At 37.4% G+C, this 25749-nt stretch overlaps 1 pseudogene; it reads right to left on the minus strand.

Annotated features, from left to right (window-relative positions):
- The window catches only part of LOC122814278, a 519638-nt pseudogene that overhangs the window by 464320 nt on the left and 29569 nt on the right, over positions 1–25749 (minus strand).

Raw genomic sequence — 25749 nt, forward strand, 5'->3', positions numbered from 1 at the left:
CAGAGGCTTCCCATGCTTTGGAACAAGATCCCAGTTCGTATTAGGCAGAGTCCCTCACTGACTCTCTTCAAGAGAAATCTTGATGAGTGGATGGGAGATCGTAAGTTTACCCCAGGGGTCACATCTGTGTCACTGCTAGACAGGGGCACAGTAAACTAATTCTATTATATAAGGGGACCTTCATTGTGTCACTACTAGACAGAGGCACAGTATTCTAAATTTATTCTGTACATTTTTTGTACCATTTCATGGGGTGGCAAAAGCCACATCACTATGGCTAGGCTTACAAATGCCCCAGGGCAGATAGCCTAGTACTATACTATGAAACTATGAAACTATGAAGCAATACCGATTTCATGCACTTTAATTATTTCTTAATTTAGGGACAGAGTTCATTCCTGTCAGGATAAGAAACAAAACAAAACAAAACAAAAAAAAAAACAACTAAGCATCTGTTGACATTAAACTAGCAAGTGGATGAAGTACTCTAGGCTACCCCATCACACTGAGTACCTGTGAGCACAAACTATACATAAGAATTTGGGGAACCCAGTTACAGCCATTGCTTTCTACTTTGACTGTCTACCATCAAGAAAATGTTGTCACTGAAAGGTTAGTACTACTTACGATTGGGAATTGAGCTCTTTCATACAAGAAGCACAGACCCACCCAGCTCCTTAGATGCTGTCTTAATTGGTTTCTAAAAGGACTTCAACTCTATGAAGTAGCCATATCATTGGTAAGTGCCTTTGGATTGCCTTTTAGTGTCATTCTGGTGATTCAGCTCTATACAGTTCTCCCTAGTGAAGCCTCCTAAACCATTGCTGTCAATTTCTTTACCCGAAGAGGCACTAGATAGGGTTGTCCTCTTTCCTCAACTCTCTTTCTCATAGGAATAAAAACTTTTGCTGAGCTGACCTGCCTGAGGAACATTTGCAAGATCAGTTGCATCACAATGTATCAAACATCTGATATTTGGTGATGACTATGTGTTATTCTCTTCTAAACCAGTTAACAAAACACCACAGATTGTGCAGCTAGTTTTCCTGCCTTTGCCAAGGTTTTTGGTGTTAATATTAACAACAGTAATCTGGGGCTAGTTTTTGTTAATAAGGTGGCTAGGGAGCTCCATTCAAGCATGTCTCACAGCAGTACTTCTGTTTTTCCACTCACTACCCCCCCCCCCCCCCCCACACACACACACACACACACCAGTACTTTAACAATAGACAGCATTCAGGCATCTCAAAGATGCTTGGGGCTATCTTAAAACCTCTGTAGGATATTTTCATTCTTTAGGTTCATACATGGAACAGGTTTGGGTTTTCTTTACAAGGACCCTTTCAACTCTTATTCTGATGCCCTTTCCTAACAATAAATAGACAAAGAGGTTATGGAAGTAGCACTCCAGTTTGTTTTGCAGGGCACCTAAAGTGATGCTGGCCCTTTCTTTGAGAAAATGGGTGTTTTTTTTACCTTAACCTGTATAGGACCAATTTTGACATCCATAAATTATTTAAGCGTATCAGTTTTAACTTGATAATTCCTTCCATACTACTCTCCTTTAGTATTAGCATTCCCTGACAGACACTTAGCCTCTTGGTACATCTTGCAATTTATCCATAATAATTTGAAACTACTGTAACAATGTACAGCTCTCCTTAATATTCTTGGGGCACACACTTCCATTGAAAACCATTAGCCTTAGACATTAGTACGAAGAAAGATCATTAAATGCACTGGTGTGAAAGAGGAATTAACACCCTGTGTGACTTACCTGAACACAGTAAGTCTACCTTTGAGACATTTGCCTGATTCCAACAACCCCTTAAAGAAAAATTTCACTACCATAACCATGATGTTTGTAGATATTTACAACTTTGCCTCTAAATGAATGAGAACCTGTTCAGCTTGCTTGTCTTCAGTACTAGCAATGGCCATGTTAGAAGGCATTCTGAGTTTGAAAGACTGAGATACTTATGTCCCTTTGAGTTCCAGCAATCCAACAGAATCACTACCAGAATAAATTAAAAAATTAAAGAGTAATTTAGTTAAATTAAAAGCCTTATAATGGGACCATCTCTGTTAATGGTGCAGAAAAAGGTTTATGAGTCGCAAAGTTCCCTAATGGTATTACACAGGACTCTGGTCTGTACCACGAGTGAGCTGATTTGTTTGGTAAAACTGAGTGTGAAATCATGAGTATTCTCTTTGTCACATTACTCCTGTACTCGAACCACTTACTGAAGAGGTTCATAATTTGAGTACTAATATTATTCAGAGTGAGAGCTTTGAGACACATAGACTGTCTTATGAACAAATATTTATACAACTGAAAGATCATGAGAACATGTTGAAATATGTAAGGCTGAATAAATTCTAAAGGGACATCAGCCAATAAAAGAGTATGAAGGATACTGACTGGGCAGCACCAAACAGTAGATGGGCACCCTAATAGTGGCAAGCACTGCTCTGGTAGCTCAGCATGAAGATATTTTTGTCTTGAAGACTGGGTCACACAGACTAGACAGAATGCATGGACAGCAACAAACGTGTGTTCAGCAAGGTCTGCTGACATCTCAGGACAGAGCAGAGTTGGAGCTGCAGTTTCTACAGAGTGCAGAACCAGTTTTAGAATTCTCAGTGCCAAAGAGGTAGTTCTGGGAAGAAGGGATTGGGCAGAAAAGCAAAGGAGAAATGAATTACAAAGAGATTAATTAAGCCTTACAGTTTGAGCAGAAGGACTCTTTTAGCAGAAGCGACTAGCATACTAGAAAAAGTACTGTATCTGGATTTGTACCTGGAAATAGAGCTTAGATTACAAATGTGTTCATGATGCTCACTTTACAAATGTAAGTTAATCTTGTATTTTTATGTTTGCTTGAAGGTTACGGTGACACTGCATTTAAAGTGAATGGTACATTTAATCCTTCCTTGAAACAAATTTTAAACACCTTTGAGAAGATGTGTTAGCCAGAAATATGGTCAATCTTAAAGAACTGAGTTACGAACAAATATATTAACCTGACATTTTCAGAGAAAAAGGTGTTGCTGCAATCGCAGAAAAACAGTTCCATCACGATTATGAAGCCAGATAAAGACTTATTCTAATGAATACGTCACTATAACCATATTATTCACAATGTACTGGAAACTACTGAATTTTACAAAGAAACACAATTGTGTGCTAATTTTCAAGAAATATGAATCAATAAACAATGAATTAATTGATTTAAAGGAAACACCTTGATCCAGCTGGAGTTATTTAGATTTCTGAAAGTTGATCAACTTAAGCTAGCTGTTGTTTTGGAAAAAATAAATATCCAGAAAGATTTTATAAAAGCACTATTTAGGCCAGTAGTTTAAATGTCTCTTAAACAAAATAGACAGCCATGTTCTTAGACTTAGTATTAAAAGATTGGTCTTTGAGGTTAATGGCTTTATAAAATGTTCTTGGAACTTTGTGGCAAAATTAAAGGATCCCATTGGCTGTGGTAAAAGGGTAATGAAACAATCTAAAGTTGCATTTAATGCTAATTAGCCATGTGCTCTCTCCTTTCTCAACACTCTTGTCAGCTGAGAGGTATGCTGCCTGTGGCAGTGTGATGCATTGGCTGTCAAAAAAAATTACTGCCACAAAGTGCTTTTAGGAGAAGCAAAAACACAGTGAGATTCAAAGACATGCAGATTAGCTGATAATATTTTTCACATCTAAGGCTACAGCTATCTCTGAATCTCATTTTATGCAATCACAGTGGTACAGCGGATAGTTTTGTCATCTTACAGTAAGAGGATCCCCATTTGGATTCTCAGTTGGGGTGCCTTCTGTGTGAAGTCTGCTTGTTCTTCTTGTGTTCATGGGGGTTTCCTCCCACATTTTAAAGGTGTGCAGTAGGGAAGGATTGGAGACTCTAAATTAGCCATAAATATGAGTGTGCTTGTGAATGTCTGGTATGGAACAACTACCATGGCAGGGCTAGCTACCTGGCAGGGTAAACCTTGGCTCTAGATAATTGTTGAAGTGAAACCCTGACCCCAGGTGCAAAAATGGGAAAACAGATTGTGAATGGAAGGATCTGACTACAGTAGATAGCTTATATGACCAGAGCTATTTCTTTCTGAATCCCAGATACTGTGTTTGGATGTTTCTTGGATTTTTTTTAATGGTCAGTCATTTTATTGATGATAGTTCTATTTTATCATTTTGTAATATTGAGTCATTGAACTTTTTTGTTTGTTTATCTTGCTGCACCTACAGAATTTTTGAGATTTGAAAAAAAGGTGATTATTTATAAACAATGATTTTCTGGATATATAAGTAACTAATGATCTGACAAATGTTAAGTTTACTTCTTGTATTATTGAAAAAAACAGATTTACAAATAGGTATTTGCATGCAAACAATAGGTATACATGGACAGTGAAAAAATGTAGAATAAAAGTCAGGTCATTTGGACTTCAAGACTTACTACTAAAGATATAGTTTTTTTGAGGAATTATCCAATTTGCACCAGCTTTGAAGTTATGACAAAGTAATACGAGAAATATGCTGTTATGATTTTAGATTTAAAAGAAGTGTTTAATATGTCCCTATTTTAATTAAAGAAATGGCAGAAAGTGTAATGAATCATAGCATTAATAAAGTTGACTGGCCAACAGTAATGGCAGTCAGTTATGGTGTTGACATAAAATCATCAAGAACTTAGAACTGTTTCAGCTTTTGGCTGATGATTTATCTAATATTTTATGGGTGTGTAAAGAATTGACAATATATTAAATGTCACTATCTTCCTACTGAAGAATGACAGTTTTTGCCATAGCTGCTATCTATATCTATGTATATTTATCTCTCTCTCTCTCTCTGTATATATATATATATATATATATATATATATATATATATATATATATATACAATGCTTGACTTATTTAAGACTGGACAGTAATTGTGTTCTTGGAGTGATAGACTGATCTAGCTGGTTGTAGTAAATTAATGTAGACAGGAAAAGGGACACTCGCACTAAAAGTGTATCATTATCTCCTATTGGGGAAACACTGTACATGCATGTCTATGTCCGCGTGCGTTTGTTTGTGTGTATGTGTGTGTGTGTGTGTGTGTGTGTGTGTGTGTGTGTGTGTGTGTGTGTGTGTGTGTGTGTGTGTGTCAGTATACAGTCAAAATTATCTTGGTCAACTTTCAGCTACTGTTGGTAAGACAGCATTGGAAGATGTAAAATTTAGAAAGCCAGTGGTTATAACTCTTGTCTATAGCTATTTAATATAAAGCTTAATTGGGAGTCACAAGTTTCAGACATAACCTGAGGCAGCAGTGTACCCTTGCAATATGATCTCAAGTCCAACTTCCTTACATATTATTCGGTGGCCAGTAGTATAGTACATGAGGCTGAAGTTCCAGACCATCACACATAAAAACTAATAGTGATGCAGATCACAAGACCATACCCATACCCCAGCTGTGTGACAGAGAAACAAATTTTTAACCTGTGGAGACTGATTACTGAATGAGGCTTATGAAACAGCTTCTTTCTGTTATGAGTTTTGTACTTATTCATAAAAAATGGCACTTGGATTGTAACTATGTAGAGAAATGTGGGCCATGACAGATGTTAAAAGCACAAGTCCATGATGATCAGCAGCTGTAGAATATCCCAGCAAGTAAGTGCTTGTTTACTCCTGTAAAACAGAAGTGGTTGATTAACAATGTATTGATTAAATTATTCATCTAATACTATAAGGAAACATACAGTTAGCTGTTTATTAAGAAAGCTTTGATTATTATTTGAAATTGTATTTGAGTGCTTGTTCCTCATTTCTAAACAGAATCACTCTCTTACTCCAAAGGCTTTAACCTTCACAGTTCTGCTGACTTAAAAAAAATGGAGACGTGATTGCTGGTTTTGCATACATATATATATATATATATATTTTTTTTTTTAAATTTGAGTTGATATGTGTCTGAATAAGTTTTAATGTATTTGCACACTGTTTTGCTTGTGAAGAAAATCATTTTATGTACATAAAGAAAGATAACATATGTAAACAGAATTAAAAAACAAATCAAAGGTCCTGGCTGATGTTTTTTGAATTACTTTGAGGGTAAAGGATGCCCAAAGTGTTACAACTATGATTGCATACAGGCTATGTAATAGAAAAGCAGAGCACATTGCCGATCTGTGAAGTCAGCCATACCATCTGTTACATCTGTCTGAAGAGGTATAGAATAAATCTTTTATGCCAGTGTTTTCGGAAAAGCTACTTATTAACTGCTGGACTGCTGCGTGCTAACAGCCATAAAAGCTACTCTGCTCAGCTCATGTTCTCACTTTGCATTTCAAGGTTTCATGCAATAGGATCACAAAGAGGGTACAACGCATTGACACTGAACTGAAATATAGAGTGATATCCCTAGTGTGTAATGGTGGTGCAGACAGCTAACAATGTGATAGGGTGCCATATGTGATTCTTTTTAAATCTGTTAATTGCATTATATGAAGATATAGCACTGCTATCAAGTATTCCTTCCTCCAACTTGTGTATTTCATGCTGCAAACATTTTTTTCTTTTTTTCCTTTTTTTTTTTTTTTTAAAGATCCATTAAAGCACAACATATGAGCAGAGTCAGCCATGGTGACTTGTGTTCCTGCCGACCCATGTCTTCTGAAAGTACCCTTAAGATATGATATTTACTGTTATCCTTGGTAACCAATGCCTTTTGTACGCACCATTAAGGCATGATTTTTAGAGTTTTCCCTAGTGTCTAGTGTTCCCTTTGATCTGTGTCTTGTATAAGTACCATTAAGACAAAATGTTTGGAGTTATCCCTGGTGTCTAGTGTTCTATGACTTACATCTTTTATAAGTGCCATTAAGGCAAAATGTTTGGAGTTATCACTGGTGTCTAGTGCTCCCTGAACCAGGCCTGCTGGTTTAATATAAGTATGGAGGAGAATCAGGCCATTGTCATTACTGTAATGAGTGGTGAGGTTTGCCCTGTCTGTGTGTAATGCACATGATAGTATGCAGTGGATTTCCTAACTGAAGTATTTGTTACTTTGTGAGAAATAGTTCTAAAGGCAGGATTATAGTTTATCATGGGTCTATGTTTGGCGATCAAACTGTAATCTAGTACTTGCTTATCAGTAGCTTAGCTTTAACAGAATCTGCCCTTTCCCCACTTTAGTGCAGAGATGGTACATGAACACAGTATATGAACACGGAACAATACTTATGTGGGGGGCTTCGCCCACCCCCTATATGGGGGGCTGCATCCCCCACACCCTCCGCTAATTATTTATACCAACTCCAAGGTCACACTAAATTGTGGAAAGGGCACGTTCTATAAAAGCTAAGTTACTGGTAAGCTAGTAGTAGATCTCAGTCCCTTTATGTTGGCCAACTATGGCAATTTGTGACTTTATTTTCCATGACATCCTTGTTCGTTAAAAGTACTGTTCATTGACTAATGTTTGATGTACAGCCACTTGATTTAATATTTTTTTGATTGCCGTACACAGACCCGTTTATCACCATGCTTGAGGTTAGTAACTCACTATACTTTTCTGAGGCTACAGGCACACTAGCTGAAACAGCAGTACTGCATTTCTAGGCAAACTTTGTGCTGATTACAAAATATACAAGGACAACATATTTTAATATCAATGGATAGTTACATAATAGCAGTCCTAAAATATTACCTAACATACATAACATTAAATAACATGCAGATGATGTCTGTAACGTAATACTGTATACTGTAAGCAAACGTACTCAGCAAGAGGAAGTAAAGAATTGAGAGATATAGAAATGTTGACATTACATATTTTATAATATATGTCAACATTATATTATATTTTATAATGTGGTCTGCAATATGGTTAGTCAAAATGCAACATATAATCTTTACAGACTGATATTATTTACTGTTCATTACAACAGTACTTCAGCATACAATAATACAAGCATATGATATTGCTTAATATACTGACTGCATCACAGAACAGTGATGGATATCAGCATGTCAATAGTCTCACCTCTCCATTTTTTAAACTATTTGTCCAGGTGAGGGTCACAGGTCTATATTATAAGCCCGAAAAGACTTTACCGCGAATGGTCACATGAGCGAAAACGCCGGTAATCGAACTTGCTATTGTGGGGGGCTGTGCCCCCACACCCCCCGCTAACTATATATTCCAACTCCGAGGTCACACTACAGTGAGGAAAGGGCAAATATCCCACTCATCACTGTAACACGACCCCACAATCACAGTTTCGATTCCCGGCATTTACGCTCATGCGATCGTTCGTGGTAAAGCCTTTTCGTGCATCTGATATGAGCTCACAGTTCTAGTAAGCTGAGCCTATAGACTAGGCATCTCAGTCACCAGCAACAGCCCTCCACTCATACCATGGGACCCCCAGGTGTTCCCAGGCAAACAGAGAGAGATAATCCTTCAAACATATCTCAGCTCTGCCCTGGTGGACCATGCCTGGTACATCTCCCATGGAAAGCACCCAGGAAGCATCCTGACTAGGTGACAAATGACCACAAGTACTCATCTCAGCCCAGAGAAGCAGTGGTTGTACTTATCCTTTTGGATTGTGGAGCTCTTCACTCTGTCAATGCACAGTGAGTCTACTAACTACACTGTGAGGAAACCTCTTTTTATTACTTGTATATGCAGCCTCATCCTTTTGGCTAGTACATTTAACTCACAATCACAGCTGAGGATAAGGATATGCACTGACCATAACTGATAGCTTCATCCTACCTCAGCTGACAGTTCTAGCTGCTCTTTGTTTAACTGCTGCTATTATCACCTGATCTAAAAATTCAAAGTATGGCTGTTCGTAAGAGTAGCCTATGCTTTTATTGCTTGTATTCTGGATCTGTTGAATGCAATCTTTTTTTAACATCTAAGATAATAGCAGTTTTCTCCAGCCATACAAAGCAAACCCATTCATTCCATTTTGTGAAATCATTCACAAACCTTTAACAGTGCAGTCATCTTAGCATTTGAACTTGACTCTTTCTATGTGTTATACTCCGTCTAAATAAATATAGCACTGCACTCTGTTTCACTGGCAATATATTTTACTTCACAGATGAAACCATTTGTTTTTTTTCCTCTCTGAGGTTTCCCTTTGCCATATTTTGTCTTACTGTCTACTGTTATCTGTAAATCAGTACCAAGTATTTATTATATTCTGTCTTTGGTTACAATAACAAGAGACCAGTTTTCCACTCATTTGCAGATACACTGTAGCTATTTAGAAAGCAAGGGATACTTATGATGCTAATATGTGTTATGATATAGCAGGGGCTGCCAGTGAACCAGAAGGTAACATTTTCTAAGATTATCCCTTTTCCATATCAATATGTTAACAGAGTCAGTATTTGCACAGGCTGCCATAGATTGTCACATGGGATAAAAATCAGCTGCAGCCTTTAGAATCAATTCTTTTGTTAGAAACATTCTGACACTAGCAGCACAAACTCAGTCTGACCCTGATCTATAAATTTCATGCTAACACCCATTTTTTGGTCACTGGCACTATGATTTAAGATGTTCTGGGAGCTTTATTGCTTGAGTAACATAAACCGCTCATATGTAAACACGTAATGGGGAGCTGGGACCATTAAGTCTTGTATTTGAGGAAGAGGGTTGTACTTCTCGTTGTCCTCATATTGAAATATTCCACTTATTTTGTTAATGTTGATGCAAAGTAAACATACTGTTGGCAGAGGACACTCATTGAACCACCATACTTGTAAGTGCAGTTCTAGCCTCACAGTCGGGAAGCAGTATAATTCATTACACATCAACTTAGCCAGCAACTTACACTAGAAGTGAGCCCCTAAATCCTCAGCACCATGTTGCACACCCACTTGATATATTTGAAAAGACCATGCACATCTGACTTAACTGCCACTTTCACTGAGTAAAACTAATGAGCACATATATGCATTCACACACACAAACACAGCCAGTCAGTCACAATGACTCTAGTCTGACTCAGTAGATTGCAGTCAAATGAGTTTTTGCATTCTTGATTCTCCAACACCACTAACTTTAAGTCCTTTGCAGGAAGAACAGTTTATTCAACACATTGCCTTGTTTCTTTGATCTAAAGGAGAAGGCTGGTACAATGGAATCCCAAGGCTGTCATCCCGCAGAGTCTTTTTTTTTGTTAAATTCCTAACTTCAGCCTCCACATGCCATGCTGCATTGCATATAACATCATTAATGCAGGAAGGGTGCACTAAATCCTCACTTATGTATGACTATAGACATGTGTCTGTGCACAGTTTACAGTTAACTGCCTTCTGCTAGCTCTCTAGCCTCCATCTCTTGGTTGATAGTTAAATAACCCAGCATATACACTCTGAATGACAGCAAGGTGCTAGAGCCCATTTCAGTCTTTGTTATAAAACCTCCAGCACCCAGGTCACTAAGAAAATATATTTGAACATTGGTCACCATCATTTTATCTAAAAGCCATCCCTCTGCATTACTGTAACTGCTTAGTTAGCCATACCCGTAAGCAGCAGTTGAAGTCAGCTGTCTGAAATCAAGAATATCATTCATAGGAGATTACTAGGCTAATGGGTTAAGGGCCCTTACAAGCCTAGCCAATATAACACAATTGTACCCAATATATGGCCTCTAGGGTCAAGAGGATGGCATGGATTTGTACCTGTGCATTGAGTATCACTCAGATTGCCCCTGCCCATAAGAGACATAGGCACTACCCCAGGTGTGAATTTGTGATTCCTTATCCAATGATCCAAACTGGGTTTGAAGAGAGCAAGGGAAGGGTTCTACTTAATGGGAATAGGAAACCAGTTCCAAAGAAGGGGCAATTTCTGAGACAAGTATCTGTCTCTCCAGCACGTTTTGTTTGAGTCACTAAGTGTAGATTCCTAGATTTGGTGACCTTCATGTTGTCTGATTTGTGGATGTGTAGCAGCTCCATCAGGACTGGATTTGTGAGTGTCTTGTAGGTCAGGTATAGGTCACCCCTTAATAGTCAGTAGGAGACAAAGTAAAGGGATACGGCTTTTAGTCTATCCACACAGTTCATGTTGTTTGCAGCCTGTATTTTCTTTGTGAAGAACCTCTGAGGTCACACCATTTGCTGTACGTGCCTAGTCAAGTACATTTATTTATTTATTGCATTTGTTGACCGGGAAAGTACAATGCAAAAGGTGCATTGTACTCAATTATTGGTCTAATGATGGATGAGTACAGCAGGACTATAATTTCCTTGGGTCTAGATGACATAGCTTTACTTGTATGTTATGCCATGTAAAAGGACTTTCTCACCACAATGAACACATGGTGGTCAAAGTTCAGCCTACTATATATCTGTGTACCTAGATCTCTCACCTGTGAATCTACTCCTAGGGCTGTGCTATTGATGTTGTAATTTGCAGGGGTATTTGACTTCCCAAAGGGTATGATAATGCATTTTTTTGCATTTAGTTTCAGGCCATTGTTCTGACACCAATCATTTGTCTGACACCAATCAGACAAATGACTGGTGTCAGAACAATGGCCTGAAACTAAATGCATTTTTTTTGCATTTAGTTTCAGGCCATTATTCTGACACCAATCATTTGTCTGATCTAGACCCTCCTGAAGGATATCTGTATCACTGGGGGATTTAATGATTACCTTCAGTTTTCAGCCCATCAGCAAACTTTGTCATCCAGAGGCCTTCCACAATAGTTGTGACTTCAGATAAGTGTATTCTGAACAGGCGTGGTCACAACATCGAGTCCTATGGCACACCACTAGTAATTGACCTCTTGCAGGATCTGGATTTACCCACTTTAACCACGTGTCCTGTCTGTGAGCTAATTGGCTATCCATCTGGTGACATACAGATTTATGCCCAGGTTTGTCAGTTTATTTATAATACCCAAGTGGGGAATTGTGTCAAATGCCTTGACGAGGTAGAGGTAGGTGGTATGCACTGTTATAACATCCACAGCCTTAGTGACTTTCTCAAAGAAGTCCACCAGACTCATTAGGCATGAACTGTCCTTGACAAAGCCAAATTAGGTCGCGTCCAATGTTTGGAGGTTTCCTATGTCATTATTTATCAAGTCCATGATTATTCTTTCCATGGCCTTACATATAAGACTAGTCAAACTTATGGATCTGTAATTTACTGGGTCAGCAGATGGTCCCCTTTTATGCAGAAGGATGACTGTTGCTGTCCTCCACTCTATCGAGACAAAGCCACTCCAGAGGCTGTGATTAAATAGAGATTGTAATGGGCCTGATAAGTCCTGATTTTAACTGTTTAAGAGGTAACCTGGTATATTGTCAGGACCCATTGAAGCCATGTTTTTAGCTTTAGAGAGTGCATTGGCAACCTGTTCTTTGGTGATAAATGGCAGTGGAGTGGTGGAGGATATTTCTTGGTGGAGAACTGGGGGTGATGGGGAGATGAAATTTGAGCTGAATTTGTCAGCTAGTAGATTTGCTCTACTGAAAATGCCTTTTGGTTATCCTTAGCTTTCAAGGCTATTATTACCTCAGAGTCTGCTTTCTGAGACATAACTAGTTCCCTGATTCATTTGTTTGGACTAATGAGGGACTTTTTGCTCTGTTTTGCATGTTCCCTCTTACTTCTCAAAAGTATTTTCTTTCTTTTGTTGGACCTATTAGTACCAGTGGTCTTACAGGTTGACTTGTTTTTGCGGTTTGAGCTGGGTTTATTTTGGTCTGATACTAACATTTCTGTGCAGTTGTTTATATGGTCATACAGAACTTTTGTGCATGCCTCTGCATAGGTTTCTGTGTTTGCTAGATTTGGGGGAGCTTGGAAACTAGCCATGCCATCCCTTAACAGGGAGTAATTTACCTCAGAGAAGTTCTTAATGTTTTTGGTTTAGGTAGGGGGGACTAGTTTTACCTTTATCTTTTATTTCAAGGGAGACCACTTTATGATCTGATCTTATCAGTGAGGACATCACATGGAGGGGGGGGGGGGTGCAGCACTCTCCCATATTTGTGAGTACCAGATCTAGGATATTTGTTTTCCTAGTGTGAGTGAATCTAGTTGCTCCAGGGCATTTGAGTATACAAAGTCAAGAAATCTTTGTGTGTACGTGTTAATGGTGGTGTATGCCTCACAATTAATGGAGGGGTAGTTAAAATCACCCATGAGTATGATATTGGGCTAGGTGGTGATTGATTTGAGTAACTTTAGATATGATATATGGATTTCCTGGTTCATGGTAAAGGACCTGTAGCTAGCAAGAATATAGTAATGGATTTTTCCCATGGTTAGTTGGACATGGAGTAGCTCACACATGTCCTATTGTTTGACCAGCCGTAAGGTGTGCTTATCCTTTATGTAGATAGATACAGCTCTGCACTTTGCTCTTTCATGTTCAGCGGGTGGTAGGAATGTATGAAAGGCATTGTAGACATGCACTACTGGAGTGTTTTCCATGGCTCTGAACCATGTTTCAGTAACTGCACATAAGTCAACATTCTTTAGGGTGAGGACAGCTTCCAGGGAGTGCAGTTTCTTATTGAGACTCTTAGCATTGACCAGCAATACCTTTAGTTTGTACAGAGTTGAAGTATTGCCTTGTTATGTTGGAAGGTTTGTCTGTTTAGCAATGTCTAAAAAGGCACTATAGGGTGGATAATGTTTTGGACAGTATCTGAAAGCCTAGAGGTGACAGGTGAAGACCATCTGTGGCAAAGCAGCGTGGCCTGTCAACCATGTCCTTCCAGGCTGACAAGTATGGGATCTCTTTGAAATGACACCAGTATCTAAGAAAATTGTTAAAGTTGATCATTTAAAGCTGGCAGTATGGCATCATCCTTGGAGACAGTAGAATGCTGCTCAGTGCTAGGCTCATACCTGCCTGTGACACATATTCTAAGAGTCCAATATAGTCCAAGGATGTACATTTCAAGTCATTCATGCCCACATGGACTATGACTGAGTCATACTGATACTTAGGGGTAAGTGACCTGAGTGCTTGCATGATATGGTGATACCTGGCCTCTGACAAACAACTAACTGGAACCTTCCCTTATCCAGCCTGGTAAGAGGGACATCAATGAGTCTCACAGTGGAGTCTCCTTTGACCCGAATATCAGGTTGTGGAGAGTTTTGCCTTATGGGCTTGATAGTCAAGGCACAGTCAGATGTGACTTTATATGTTGTGATAGCAATTGTCTTGTTTGTGTTCAAGTGGACTTTCTGAGGACTGTGCCTGAGAGGCCTTTGAGATTTGGGTAAGTTACTTGTGAGCACCACTGTATATGTGGGTCTATGTGTGTGGTCCTTTGTTGGTGTGGTGAGTGATGTGTGTGAGTCACTGACAATCTGTTTGTTGCTTTTTGTATCTGTATGTGAAAGTCTATCCTCCATTTCAATGTGTAACTCTCACATACTGTATTTGCCTGTTTGGGAATTAAGTGGTTGTCAGTGTACATAAGACAATTATTACATTGCCTCAGGATAAGACAATTATTACATTGCCTCAGGATAAGACAATTATTACATTGCCTCAGGATACCTATGTCCACCAAGAAAGATGCAGAGATTACAGGAAAGTGTCCATCCATGGTTGCAGGTCATAATGTGTACTTGAAAAGATATAATTGGTGGGTATTTGTAACTGGATAAGAGAAGGAGGCTTACTTGGTGTAATCTGCACCTAACCTAGTCAGTGATGCTGTTCAGTGCCAAATCAGATGCTTTCTGAGCAGCAATAGTCCTGGGTGCTATAATAAGGTAACTAGCACAGTAACTGTCACTCGTCTCTCTCTCTTTCTCTCACAATGATGACAAACAGGCAGGGTATTTTGTTTAGATGCTTTAATACATAGAAACACATCAGGATGGATAGCAGCATCATAAAATACAAGCAAACTGGCTAACAGACAGACCTTAAATACATACATGGTTACATCTCAACGGGCTTACTGCAAAATGGCAGTCTAGCTTGCACATGCTCAGTATTTATACACTTATGCAAGCCCTTGGTTAGCTTCTTAAAGGTACACACACACACACACACACACACACACACACACACACACACACACACACACACACACACACATACACACACACACACACACATTGATCTACATCTTCCCTTTTAAAAAGATTGCCTTTTGTAAAAGCAGTATCAGAGTTAGACATGCATTACTATATACAGTAGAAACAAAACACAATATACTTGTCCAAGTTGCTTCATATCTGCTACAAGGTTTAGAGATGCTACCATATCCTGTAACATAACAATCTAGACCAAATTTAACAATAGAGACAGTATGCTGTGCACAACTCATATCAAAAACTTCTGGATTTATCACAGTAATGGGAATGTCCTCTGGAACTTCCTCTGGAACTGGAATATCAGACAACTCACTCTGAGATAGAGTCTTGCTCACAGGCTATATGCTGTGGTATAGGCTCAGACACCGGTCTCAAATGCTTCTGATTCTGCCCAAAAATTGCTCCTTGTGATTTCACAATGTATAATCTTGGCTCTAGGCAAATATTCTTCACAACACCAATCTGATCATAACCTTTGGATGTTTGCATCTTTACCACTTCTCCTTCTCATAATGGATTGAATGGTTTGCTGTTTTTAATCATAGTAGGACTTGTGGGTTAGGCGTTTCTTCAACAGATTGGTTTTCAATTACCTGTTGTCCTTCACATATGGAACCAGCTATTGACTACTGATTGATAATATGGTTCTGATTTGTCTTGACAGAAGTCTCTTGAGTAGGTGAACCAAGATGTTTATCATGAGGAACATTTCTGAGATTCAAGAGATTCAGGAAAACATCACTATTATCTTGTTTTGACTTCTCAAGCAACTGTTTTGCACTTTGAACTGCATGTTATGCCAAACCATTTGACTGTGGATACTCTGGGCTACTTGTGACATGACCTAAGTCCCATTCTTCAGCAAATCTTTTGAACTGTTGGTTTGTAAACTGCGTGCCATTGTCAGAAATCATTTTCTGAAGACTACCATGTACTGCAAAATGATGTTTCATCTTAGTAATGACAGTACTGGATGCCAGATTAGGAAGTAGGTCAGTCTTGAAACAATTGGAGTAAGTGTTACTAACATGAAATAATGTTGACCATTCCACTCGAAAATGTTCATGGCTGCTGTCAAGCAAGGTAGTTCAGGAATCTGGTTTAGATGAAGTGGTTCCTTCTGTTGATGTGGTTTTGTTCTATTACACACTGAACAAGATGAAAGTCTTCTCTCAATGTCTTGTGGCATAGAAGGCCAAAATACTAGTTTTCTTGGCCTTCTTTTGGTAGAATTGGTTCCTGGGTGACCACAATGCAAGACAGTAATGTACTCTTGTTGCAAGGACATTGGAACAATCACTTTCGAACCTTTCATAATGATACCTTTGTCAGACAAAATCTCATCTCTGTATGGAAAATAAGTTTGCACTTCTTGAGGTAAACTACTTTGTTTTGACGGCCATCCTTGATTGATAAAGTGGATTAGCCTCTGTAAAATTGGATATGTGGCTGTATGATCTCTCAACTCATCAAGATGTGTGGAAAAAACATTTCTCACTTCCATGACTTCAAAATCAAGGTTCTCATTCTCATGCTGTTCAGTGGTGTTTCTGGGCAATCTGGACAATGTATCAGCAAGACAAAGAAGTTTGCCTTTCTTGTAGACAAGATTGAAATTATACTTTTGCAATCTCTGCATCGTACGTTGCAGTCAGACTGGAGCTGAATGCATAGGCTTTCTCAACATAGTGACTAGAGGTTGGTCGGCTGTTTCGTTCTGGATAGGTCAACCATAAACATAATCATGGAACTTTGAACATGTAAACACAATTGCCAAAAGCTCTTTCTTGACCTGGGCGTACTGCATCTCAGTTTGGGCAAGTGTTCTTGATGCATAAGCAACAGGTTGATCCTCTTGTAAAATGGCTGCACCAAAACCAAATTTCGAAGCATCACATGAAAGAGTAACTGGTTTGTGAACATCATAATATCTGAGAGTTAGTGGACTAGCAATTCTCTGTTTCAGGACTTCAAATGCTCTTTTGTGTTGCTCTAACCAAGACCATGATACATCTTTACATGTCAGCTCTCTAAGCATTGCTGATAGTTGGCTCAAGTCTGGTATGAACTTGCCTAGATAGTTAACCACACCAAGAAAACATTGCAGGGATTGAACAATGTCTGGAGCTGGCATCTCAAGAATGGCTGTTATCTTTGAATGGTTTGGTGGTAGGCCTGTACTGGTAAATAAATGACCAACATAAGTGACTTCTTGTAGCCTGAATTTGCATTTCTGTTGATTGAGCTTAAGATTCACTTGATGTGCCCTTTCCAGAACTTTCTGAGGTTTCTGTCATGCTCTGCCTCACCATGACCTCCTACTGGTATGTTGCCTACTATAATAGCACAAGGATACCCAGTATGTTGCATGTTGAAAGACTTCCCTTGCAGAATTTCTCCCAAATGGCATTCTCAAAAATCTGTACCTGCCAACTGGAGTACTGAAAGTAGTGAGCAATGATGATTTCTTGTCAAGCTGAATTTGCCAGAATGAACTCTTTGCATCTAAGACAGAAAAAACAATGGCATTTGGCATCAAGGCTGCGACTTCTTTGACTGTGTGCATTGGATGATGAGGTCTTTTCAATGCTTTGTTCAAATCTCATGGATCAATACATATTCTGATGTCATCTGAGCTTTTCTTATGAGCTACCACCATGGAAGATACCCATTCAGTTGGAGTTTCATCTGGACAAATCACAACTTGTCACACCATTTTATCTAACTCAGCTTTGACTCTGTCCTACATGGCTATTGGAACTTTTTGCGCTGGCCTGATAACTGGACTGACCTCTGGGTCTAACTTCATGGAGTACACAACTGGAAGTTTGCCTAATTTGTCTTCGAAAAGATCAGCATAGAGAAGAAAAATGTATTGGGCAAAATTAGAGTAGTGGTCTTTTAAGCTAACATGGTGGACATCCTTAGTAAATGAAAGCAGTCCCATTTTCAAACTATCTCTGAGCCCTAATAATGACTGGACATGCCTCTTGACCACGTAAAATAAGTTGTAGCATCTTCCAGCAGAATAACATGAAAGCACTACTGAGCCTTCAGTTTGAATTTTTTCACCTCCATAAGCTTCACACACCTTGTCAAATCAAGCCTTTCACCATGACACACTCTCACAAATGTTTCTGCTGACATAACATTGTACTTTGAACCTGTGTCAACTTTCAGCTCTATGGGTTTGCTATTTATCCAGACAGTACAAAATACTTCACTCTTTGCCCTTAACTATAACGCATTTACTGTTTCTGAAGCACTGACATACTGTCCTCATGAAGAGTAGGGTTGCAGCTTTCTAACTGATCAACTCATTTCTTAAAATGTTCCCTTTTAATAAAAGAATGTGGGCCTTTTGATTTGCAAAACCTTTTGAAATTATTCCATGTATTGCATTTGTGGCATTGCTGACCAAAAGCTAAACATTTCTCCCTTTTAGAATCATGACTTTCACCACAATTATGACAGCAATGAAATTAGGTTGGGGCCCATGCTTTGAGTTTGCTGACTCACTCTGATGATTCAGTGAGACTGTGAGAACTCTGGAATTTGCTGGAAAGCTCTGGGGTTTACCAGTGAGTGCTGTAGGGGCTACAGCTGCTGCCATGTGCTTGGGCCTGTTTCTTTTACTAACGTGCTACATACTATCAACATGAGGTTTATCACTGTGCCTTCTAGAGCTGTTCCCATTTGTAAGCATATTTGTGTGCTTTTCTGTGAGCCTGTATATCTGACAAATTTCAATGGCCTTATTTAAAGTTAAACCACTGTCATGAAGCAAAATCTTTCTCACAGCATCATCTTTAATACCACACATAAGTCTATCCTTTATCAACTCATCCCTTAAATCACCAAATCAGCTTGTTTTAGCTTTGTTTCTCAGGTCAGTTATATATGCTGCAAAAGTTTCACCAGGCTTTTGATCCCTTGCGTAAAATAAGTGCCTTTCCATTTTAACATATGTCTTGCGGTTACATATTTCTCTAAATTTACATTTTAAGCACTAAGGTACTCCCTTGACTCAGCCTGTACAACAGTATGATGGTTTCCCCCCTCCCCGGTATAGATAGCAGGTGCATACACAAATGAACGTTCCTTTTATATGGCTTCTGACCCAGCTAAATTAAGTAGAATAAATGCCTTTGTACGGTCATCTTTATCAGAAAATGCAGCCTGTATGAAAATGGACTCTTGCTCAAGCACTTTCCAGTTCTCAGCAATATTACTGTCAAACACAAGTGCACTAGGTTTTCAAAATCCATCTGCCATGCCCACAAAGTATGCACAATCACACTGAAAATATGGCCATTGCAATTATGTACGAACAAACTGTTCCGTGAGCTTGTAATAACATTCAAAAGCATAATAAACTCTTCAAAATACTGTACTTTGTGAAATATGCTCTGCAATGGCTGTATTCTGTGAAATAAAACCTATAATGGCTGTACTTTCGTGAAATAGCTTGACTGCAACACTGCACAAACATGTGAATACTTTATACACTTCTGATAACTCAGATATCTTTGCTTAATACGAAAAATACATGCTTTGTGAAAATGTGGAAGTTCTCCCTTATTTTATTTGTTTTATGCAATTCAGACATTTTCTGTAGTAATTTGAATATTTTATCAATATCGTAAAAGTAGGTTTATGTGAATATCATTTAGAATGTTCCATATGCCTCGTTTCATATTTTACGATAAAGAAATATTGCTGAGCAAGTTTAATATCTGAAGTTCATTTCTGACCTGTTTTGCAAAGTATGCACATTATAGGGATGATTCACTCTTCTATATTCTAGTTTTTGCAGGTCTTGAGTCTTATCAGAAAAGACAAAGACACATAAATTCTCTGTGTATTTAAGTATCACTCAAGAAACAAACTGAATAATGTAAAAAACATGTAAAATGTGCAGCCTAGGTAATTTAAGTGTCTATCTGCACCATACAATAAAAGCATCAGGCCAATCAGATTTCTTAAAACAGGAAACAAAATGGAGCAAGTAAAACAGAAAGCAGCTCTATTAGTTTAAGGAACTCACAGACAAAAAATATAGATTTACAACACTGTGGTATAGAATGCCACCCTACATTATTCTGCTGATCCAATCTAATGTGCATATCAATTGCAGATTTTACAATTAAAGATAAAAAATAATGTAGAACATAGGCTAATGAACTTCTGCAGCATGTGTAAAGCATTTCTCTTTGATATTACAGTGTATTTCATATACAGATAGCATACATTTAACCAAAATTTATCAAGATGTATTTAACCTTGTTGCTTCAATATTTCCAGCTTCAGATATGTAGAAAGGCCTGTCAGCATTGTATTCATCAAATACTCCCCATCGAAGATGAGCCCACTCATGGACCAGAAGCTTTCCTAAAGAGAATATAGTAAACATCAAACATTAATATATGTTACTATACACTTATAGCATGCATGATAATCTCATTCTCTTTAATTTCAGTGCGATATGTTATTTCATCTGAAAAGTTTCATGGTTCCATTAAGAAGAGAACATTATGCAAAATGCTTATGAAACTATTTTTATGTTATTCAGTTGACGTAAAAACATAAGTAAATACAAAATTCAGATGTTACCCTACTTACTCCACAAGGCATTAGACTTAATTTCTAGGTGCGTATTCCACTTAGTGAAATGACAGCTATACTAAACAGATTAACAATGGGTACAAAGCATATACATTTTTCATGGAGAAATAAGGTATAATTTGTTATGCTTCATTTCCCATAAATCGTCTATTCTGCAAGTTCTAGCATAATGCAGTAAAATGCAAAGGATTGTTATACTGTTTTTGAAAAGTAATGTGGAACAATAAAATATTAATGCCATTCTATGACATTTCAAACAAAAGATTATAGCACTGGACCTAGCTGTATGCCAGTGTCATAATATTATATAATATTATATAATATTATGACACTGTCAAATGTCCCAGTCTCCACTGCGGTACTCCCCACATGATAGTATGGTGCTGTCCTTGCTATGTATTATAGAATAAGGGAGAGTGGTAGGTGCCTGTGGGTGCTTTCATTACCTTCTCCTGCCCAGTAGACATAAATATTGAGTTTTTCTGCTTTTAGTGGGCATGCACCATTTATATGCCTCATGCTGGTCTAGACCTAGATGAATTTAAATGAAATTAGAAAGCTACATATTTACAAATCACTCTGTGATGCTATGTTAAGGAGTGACATATAAAAGCAGTTCAGTGCAGTGTTCTAAGCATTACTAAACTCTGTTGATGGAGTGAAGGAGATACCATGGACTACAAGTATTATGACTCAGTTTAGGAGGTGGAAGATGATACCCTAAGTGGGAGAACTGTGTTTATGTCATTATAACATAATGGGAGGGGGGCAGCTAAAGATGTTAAGCATCATAGTATTTTAAGGATCAGGCAGTAGTAGTGTTAGTGACCCTATCTAATGATTACTGTATTACAATAAAGGTCACTGTGATGGGGCAGTCATAGAAAAGAACCACTGTATTATCTCCTATTGTAAGACAGTGATGGTGATGACAGGCAAATAAGCATGTTAACAGCTAACCATGGGGTATCTGTAGCAATCTATGTGTACATTTCATCAAAGAGTGGGCATACATTTACTGCTTGTACAACAGTGTGCAAATTAGGGGATATAAGTTTATATGGTTTCAGTGTGAACAACACAATATCAGTGTCACTGGTGCAACAGGCAGTACACTCACCTTTGGTGCAAAAGGTTATGGGTTCTATTCCTGCAATACATAGATCAGTTGCTAGCACAGCAGTGCAGCATAAGGGGGGTACTGTGCTCTTGAGTATGCTGACTTTTGGATGAGACATTAAACTTAACGAATTGACATTATCAGAACTATCTGTCAAAGTCATCCAGACCTATAAATAACATTTTTCATTCATATAGCCTTTAAAAACAACCAGTGATAGCTGTTGTATGAAAAAAAGACACACCTACCAATACTCCTTCATTAAGTTTAAGCATAAAGTTATAAAAAAATGAGCTAAAACTGAAACAATACTTTACCCATCATCAGGGAATTGAATGCTGGTCTCCCACATGGTAAGCAGGAATAATCACCACTGTATTACCTTTGAAACACACTCAAGCACTAAGAGTGGTGAAAGGATACAATATACAAGAATAGCAAGTAATAGATTTACAGCTTGCTTGCTCATTTCTTAAGTTCAAAGTGTAATGAAACATTTTCTTCCAAGCCTGGTGGATGTGTAGCATCCAGCTTAAGCTGCCAATGCAGTTCTGTGTTCAGCAGTTGATTACAATAATCACCCACACAGGCTGAAGCATCCACCTGCTCGATAACTGAAAAGGCAAAACCAGTAAAATTGACACAGGTCCCAGAATGTTTGGCATTCATTATGTTGAATACTATATACATGTTGGTAGATTCCTTTATTCAAAGCATTGTCTGTTTTGCCTATGTAAAACATGGAGCATCTGACACAGTGTGCAAAATATAGTACTCTCTCTGACAAACAATTGAATCTACTATCTTTACCCTCCTTACTGATTGTCTAAAAAATTGGATCATTATAATCAGTCTCAATGAACTGGCATTGTTTACATCTACCACATTTCCTGGTGATATTTGTAAATGCATCTAAGTGGTAATGGGTCTATATTAGAACACTGAAACCTCACTTACACGAATCCCTAAATGCGGACACAAACAGCAAACCGCGAGAACACTGAACATCCTGAAGTGTGAAATTCGAAATATCGAAATGCCATAGTTGGCCAACTCCACCACCCGCTATGTACTACCTACCCAAACAAAATAAATATCTACACTTCCCCATATCTACACTTCACCCATATATCCCATATCCTAATCAAACATGCATTACACACAAATGTATCTAAATATAAACAAACACCCAAGTATGAGAAAAGTGTAATTTACGAATCTACACAGCTACACAACTATATTACTAGATATGCACTTAACTTAACCCTACTTCTAACCCTAAAGTGTAGGTTAAATGCATTACTATATATGCACTTACCTTAACCAGCGCCCTAACCCTAAGGTCAGTAACTATTGCACATTTACTTAGGGAGCTATACTGGATAAGGGACAACTATGGCAATTTGATATTTTGAATTTCGTGCTTCAGGACGTTCTGTGTTCTTGCGGTTCGCTGTTTATGTGTTAGTATTTAGGGATTTGTGTAAGTGAGGTTTCAGTGTTTTAATATAGACCCATGGTAATGAGAGGCTTCTGCAGCAAATTCTTGATAATAAATTTGTTTCTGTACATAAAAATAGATACTATATTGCTCAATTTTTTAGTGTCATCATGAAAATGAAAAATGTCCTAGTTCTTCCGAATAATGCATTCTATATTTTTGACATCAACAGTGTAATATAACACCATATTATGACTAGTGCCACGAGACACAGTGTAGCCACTTTTAAATTCTTGGCCACCACAAAGACCGTATTTTATTTTTTGCAAGTTTCAGTTGTACTATATCAAAAGCTTTATTTAAATCGCCTATTGTGATATTGGTCTTATCAGTCCTGTTTATAATATCCTCCATATTTTCTTTTACTATGGGTAATAATTCCTGACATCCTTTTCCCTTTAAACAATATATGTTATCTTCCATACTACTTTTTATTTTACTTTCAATTCTCTTCTGAATTATTTTCATAAAAATCTTATAATCTATATTGTTAAATACTATAGGTCTCCTTTCTATACAAATGTAAGCATTCCACTGCATAAATCCTTATACATAACACCTTTATTTAATCACTCATTCATAATTTATAAGAAATATTATTTCTACCAATCTGTAACATTCTTATAACACTGGTATCATATTCCCCCGCTAACTATATATTCCAACTCCGAGATCGCACTACAGTGAGGAAAGGGCAAATATCCCACTCCTCACTGTACCACAACCCCACAAACACCATTTGAATTCCTAGCGTTTTCGCTCATGTGAGCATTCACTTAAAAAACATTTGGTTATCTAATATAGACCCATTTTTAACTATGCTACTGAAATAAGCTGGTAACACTTCTTTATTCACCTTGTAAATAATATCCTTGCTTAAATAATAATTCTTTAATTTTCTCTTGATTCCTTTCATAAATTCTCTGTTCTATCACATAATATTATCTATTGTTCCTTTAAAGCATCCACACATGTTTTATTTGTTTTTTTTTTCAGTTTTCTTGCATCTGACTGCCATTCTAAAAAATATTTTTTTTATATTTTTCTTTCAAAGCTAGCCACTACTCAGACCAATTTTTATACAGATTATAGTGGAAATGTGACTTTTTCATAAACATATACTTATTTTTCTATTTTTATCCTATAATTTCTCATTTATTCTTTTTATTGCTTTTTACAATTTGATGTACTCCTTATTTTCTTGTATTTTTCTCCATATGGCTGAGTGATCTGAAGAGTCTGTTACAAGTGTCTCTCTCTTTGCTATATTTAAATCTTTTGATGTAATAAAATAACCTATTTCCATCTTATATGTACCTCAACTACATGCCCAGAAATTATTATTCCAAATCTTTAAATTGCCACATTTTATAACTTCAAAAATGTTCTTAACATCATTTCCTTTCTTCTTCTTTTTTCCTCTTAAATCACAATTAAAATCTCTCATTAGTATATTCATATTAATTACCACATAATCCAAAATTTTATGAAATAATTTTTCCCTTTCTTTACTTGTAACATAGACATACAATGCTATAATTATATATACCTGATTATACCACCTAAGATCTACAATAATAAATCTTCCCATCATTGTCAATGTTATGTTCAATATTTTCACTGACTTTCTACAAAGTACAACTATGCCTGAACATAATTCATTTTGCTATGCTCCATATGGTATCCCCTCCCCAAAGTTTCTTTTTTGTAATCTTTTTGTGTCAAAAAATCTTACATCTTCCAATATTATTATGTCAACATCACACTTACTACACCAATTTAGTGTGGCCATTCTTCTACTTATATTTTCAATACTATTTACATTTACTGAAAGCACTCTAAAGTCGTAATGATGTCTATGTTGTAGCTTACCAGAAATTGTGTACACTTGAAGTATTTATCTCATTTGCATTAACCTTTTCCTTTCTTTTTCTTTTTTACACTTACCCCTTTAAACTTTCTTCTCGTCTCTTACTGTTTTGCCAATAGAATTCCTTTTACCTTTCAGTATTTTCCAATTTATATCTTCCACATCACTTATTTCAGACCCTTCTTCTATTTTATCTTCTGTTTCTTTTTTGTGTCTTTGTCCTTATCTTTATTTTTACCCTGACCTTGCTTCTCTACTTCCCTTTGATCTTTACTGAGGCTGCTTCTTCTCTTCCTGTATTGTCTACGTTTTTGTATTCTCTTCTTCTTCACCCTTTTTCTATAGATTCCAATTCATTCATAAATGCCCAATTTTGTTACATTTATAACATTTCAATTCACACGTGTTTGCATCATGACCTGTTTCCCCACAAATATATTTACTCTTATCAAAGTTACTTATCAAATGATCATCTTTTCTGCAGGAAAAAAACATGTTTTTGGTTGTCCCCAAT

This window comes from Protopterus annectens, chromosome 10.part0 (assembly GCF_019279795.1).
Source record: "Protopterus annectens isolate FY-2018-M chromosome 10.part0, PAN1.0, whole genome shotgun sequence".
Lineage (NCBI taxonomy): Eukaryota > Metazoa > Chordata > Ceratodontiformes > Protopteridae > Protopterus > Protopterus annectens.